At 37.1% G+C, this 5,120-nt stretch overlaps 1 pseudogene; it reads right to left on the minus strand.

Annotated features, from left to right (window-relative positions):
• Positions 1-5,120, minus strand: part of LOC104997424 — a 19,926-nt pseudogene that overhangs the window by 3,358 nt on the left and 11,448 nt on the right.

The raw sequence follows: 5,120 nt of genomic DNA on the forward strand, positions 1-5,120 counted from the left end.
CTAATCTCCTTCAGAATGGACTGGTTGGATCTCCTTGCAGTCCAAGGGACTCTCAAGAGTCTTCTCCAACACCACAGTTCAAAAGCATCAATTCTTTGGTGCTCAGCTTTCTTCACAGTCCAACTCTCACATCTGTACATGACCACCGGAAAAACCATACCCTTGACCAGATGGACCTTTGTTGGCAAAGTAATGTCTCTGCTTTTGAATATGCTCTCGAGGTTGGTCATAACTTTCCTTCCAAGGAGTAATCGTCTTTTAATTTCATGGCTGCAATCACAATCTGCAGTGATTTTGGAGCCCCCAAAATAAAGTCTGACACTGTTTCCACTGTTTTCCCATCTATTTCCCATGAAGTGATGGGACCAGATGCCATGATCTTCGTTGGCTGAATGTTGAGCTTTAAGACAACTTTTTCACACACCTCTTTCACTTTCATCAAGAGGCTTTTTAGTTCCTCTTCACTTTCTGCCATATTAGTGGTGTCATCTGCATATCTGAGGTTATTGATATTTCTGCCAGCAATCTTGATTCCAGCTGTGCTTCTTCCAGCCCAGCGTTTCTCATGATGTACTCTGCATATAAGTTAAATAAGCAGGGTGACAATATACAGCCTTGACGTACTCCTTTTCCTATTTGGAACCAGTCTATTGTTCCATGTCCAGTTCTAACTGTTGCTTCCTGACCTGCATATGTTTCTCAAGAGGCAGATAGGTGGTCTGGTATTCCCATCTCTTGAAGAATTTTCCACAGTTTATTGTGATCCTCATAGTCAATAAAGCAGAAATAGATGTTTTTCTGGAACTCTCTTGCTTTTTCCATGATCCAGCGGATGTTGGCAATTTGATCTCTGGTTCCTCTGCCTTTTCTAAAACCAGCTTGAACATCAGGAAGTTCACGGTTCACGTATCACTGAAGCCTGGCTTGGAGAATTTTGAGCATTACTTTACTAGCATGTGAGATGAGTGCAATTGTGCAGTAGTTTGAGCATTCTATGGCATTGCCTTTCTTTGGGATTAGAATGAAAACTGACCTTTTCCAGTCCTGTGGCCACTGCTGAGTTTTCCAAATTTGCTGGCATATTGAGTGCAGCACTTTCACAGCATCATCTTTCAGGATTTGAAATAGCTCAAGTGGAATTCCATCACCACTACTAGCTTTGTTCGTAGTGATGCTTCCTAAGGCCCACTTGACTTCACATTCCAGGATATCTGGCTCTAGGTGAGTGATCACACCATCGTGATTGTCTTGGTTGGGAAGCTCTTTTTTGTACAGTTCTTCTGTGTATTCTTTCCACCTGTTCTTAATATCTTCTGCTTCTGTTAGGTCCATACCATTTTGTCTTTAATTGAGCCCATCTTTGCATGAAATGTTCCCTTGGTATCTTTAATTTTCTTGAAGAGCTCTCTAGTCTTTCCCATTCTGTTGTTTTCCTCTATTTCTTTGCATTGATCGCTGAGGAATTTATCAATAAGATAAGATCTCTTATCTTATTTCTTATCTCTTCTTGCTATTCTTTGGAACTCTGCATTCAGATGCTTATATCTTTCCTCTTCTCCTTTGCTTTTTGCTTCTCTTCTTCTCACAGCTATTTGTAAAGCCTCCCCAGACAGCCATTTTACTTTTTTGCATTTCTTTTCCATGGGGATGGTCTTGATCCCTGTCTCCTGTACAATGTCACGAACCTCAGACCATATGTTCTAAGGAAAATGTAAGTCAAGACTGCAGAGAGACCATATTCATTATCATGCCTAAAATAAAAATTATAATAGATAATAGCATGTGTTGACAATGATATGGAGGATTAGAACCCTCATACACTGTTGGTGAAAATGTAGAATGTGACCACTTTGGAAAACAGTTTGGTAGTTTCTTATAAATATAAAATTATCCTGTGACCCAGTGTATGATATCTAGATAGCTACCAAAAAGCAATAAAAAGCTATGTTCACACAAACATGTATAACAGTGTTTGTAGCTTCTTTTCATTATAGACAAAAGTGAAAAAAAAAAAAAAGAAATGTCCATCAATTGATGAATGTATTAATTAGACTGTGATATGGTATGGATATATTATAGAATATTATTCAATAATAAAAATACTGGTACATGCTGCAATATAGATCTAACTAATTTTTTTTGCTAATTAAAGAAGTCAGTTATTAAAAAAAAAAAAAAAAAAACACATATTGTATGATGCTATTGGAGTAAAATGTCCAGAATAAGCAAAACTATAGAGACAAGAAGATTAGAAATTCTTAGTATTTTTAGAGTTTCAGAAATTCTAAGCATTGAATTGAAATAATTCCTTTCTCAATTTTCAGTCTTCTATGGACGTGCTGTGTATGCTCAGTTGCTCAGTTGTGTCTTAACTCTTTGTGACCCTTTGGACCTTAGCCTATGAGTCTCTTCCACCTGTGGGATTTTTCAGACAAAAATACTAGAGTGGGTTGCTATTTCCTCCTCCAGGGGATCTTCCCAACCCAGAGATCAAACACATGTCTTCCGTATCTCCTGCATTGCAGGCAGATTCTTTACCACTGAGCCGTCAGGGAACCCTTGTATGGATTCTGTCATACAGTAAAAAATACATACTTGTTACAATATGCTATATAGCTTTCAGATTTTTTTTTTTTTTTTGTCATGGAAATTATTACCCTGATTAGTTGCTCATTTGGAGAAGAAAATGATACCCCACTCCAGTATTCTTGCCTGGGAATCCCATGGACAGAGGAGCCTGGTGGGCTACAGTCTATGGGGTCGAAAAGAGTCAGATACCACTTAGAGTCTAAACAGCAGCAGTTGCTCATTAAATTGATAGGATTAAAATAAACTTTGAAACAACTGGTTGAACGTAAAAGTAAAATTCAGGTTGGTTATATAATTTTAAGTATTTTAAAATTAGCCTCTTAATAAGGGAAAGGAACTCATATTCACTGTTGAAAAGAGAACTTCTCGATCTATACATACTACCAAGTTAAAGAAATGTTATCCGCATGAACGGTCATAAATTACAGTCCTCAATGCATTGAGCAAATCTGTACTTCACATTGTGTTCAAGTCTAGTAGATGTTCCCTTGGCCTCCATGTGAGCAATATTATTGGGTTGGTCAAAAAACAGGGAGTCCCACCATGGTAAATCACATTGTAAATGGCTCAGAGATGCCATTGCCACCACCATGAGTGATAAAAGCTTTGGTTTTCGGGTGACCTAAGAAAGAGATGAATGAGAACAATAAATTCTGAGTCCCATGGTTAGAAACAGAAATTGACAGTGTAAGTCAATAAAGAAGGCAATGCTTTCTGCTGAGGATGGCTATGCTCATGGGATCATGCAAACATTTGTGACTTTCCAAAGGAAGTCTGAGGAAATGAGAGAAAGCTATACGTTAGAGGGGATGTTAGTGCAGAGTTGCTTTGTCCAGTGGACAAGTGTGAACTGATTCTTGATTCAAAGAACACCATGTTCAAAATCATGGCAGTGAAGAAACATTGTTTCTTCCTTGTAGGAATAGAGGGAATGATTCATTCTGATAATGTATGGAGAATCTCAGGGGGCATTTGGCAATCGAGGAAAAATGATGAATGTGCTGTTTACAAAGTCATCTTATATCTGCTACACTTTGACTTTTAGGCAATGTGAGTTACTGAAAGTTCAAGGAAAAGTATGAATGTTTCCTATATCATTTTAGATAAAAGCACTACAATAGTATTAGAGCTGAGATAAAAGAGTGGGAAGACAAGATGACCAGTCAAGAAGCTATTCAAAATTTATAGGCGAAAGATAATTGTTATCTGGTGTTGATGTTTTACCTTGCTGTTCCACTATTGTCCCTGAGATTTTCTCTTAATTAGAACTTAGTATTATTATTATTATTTTTTTTGCCACCTTCTTACCCAGAAGATCATAATATGGGGTCCACTTAAAAAGTTGAGCACTGTTTCTTAACATATCTGGTTTCTTCCCACTGAATCTCCACACAACCTACTATGACCAATAAAAGGCTCAACTCCACTAATAAGATCACAGGCTCAGAACATTTTAGAAATGAAAATCTAGTAAGAAGTCATCTTGCCCCACTTCTTTCAATGAATAGATGTGGACATTTCTGCTCAGGAATGTTGAATAATGTTAAATAATAGTTCAAAAAAAATCAAAGCAGCAAAAATCTTGGACCTTGTTGATCAACTATCATTTTGTTTACTACAATATGCTATGACCAGTTCTAAAGACTTGAGGGAAATTAGCTTGTAAATAATGTGATTTAATAGTTAAAAGCATTCAAGAATCAATCAGAACTGTAGTGTACACAAAAAGCTGACTGAAATTTCTGCAACTTCATTTCATGTGACTATCTTATATAACAAACTTGTGGTTTGAATCTAGAAAATACTTTGCTTGCTCAGCAATTTCTGAGAGAAATCGGTGAAGATTTGCTTATGGTTACTTTCTCCATGAAGCATTTTTAGAAATGGTTGACTTCTATTTTATTTTCTGAGCAATATTATACTTTCTTCTATGTAGTATAATGAGATAAAATTTCTTCAACTAGTAGAGAGAATATAAATTATTTTACACTGCATATTGGAAAATCACTTTCTATAATCTTGGAAGTGCAAAATTATTAAGATGTTATTTCATTTTTTTTCCTCCAAAGGTATCAATATTGGAATTATCCATGAACATATTTTGTACAAAGCTAGGAATTGCAGATAATAAAAGAAATAATTCTTTTTAAAAAAGAGTGCCACATTAATTTTCACTGATCATTATAAACCGAAATAAGCAAATTACCAGTTTGTGCTGTCAAGAGATCTAATTGTATTTTTTTACAATTAGTTCAGTTCAGTTCAGTTCAGTCGCTCAGTCGTGTCCAACTCTTTGCGACCCCATGAATCCAAGCACGCCAGGCCTCCCTGTCCATCACCAACTCCCGGAGTTCACCCAGACTCACGTCCATCGAGTCAGTGATGCCATCCAGACATCTCATCCTCTGTCATCCCCTTCTCCTCCTGCCCCCAATCCCTCTCAGCATCAGAGTCTTTTCCAATGAGTCAACTCTTCGCATGAGGTGGCCAAAGTACTGGAGTTTCAGCTTTAGCATCATTCTTTCCAAAGA

This window comes from Bison bison, unplaced genomic scaffold (genome assembly GCF_000754665.1).
Source record: "Bison bison bison isolate TAMUID 2011002044 unplaced genomic scaffold, Bison_UMD1.0 scf7180017864308, whole genome shotgun sequence".
Classification (NCBI taxonomy): domain Eukaryota; kingdom Metazoa; phylum Chordata; class Mammalia; order Artiodactyla; family Bovidae; genus Bison; species Bison bison.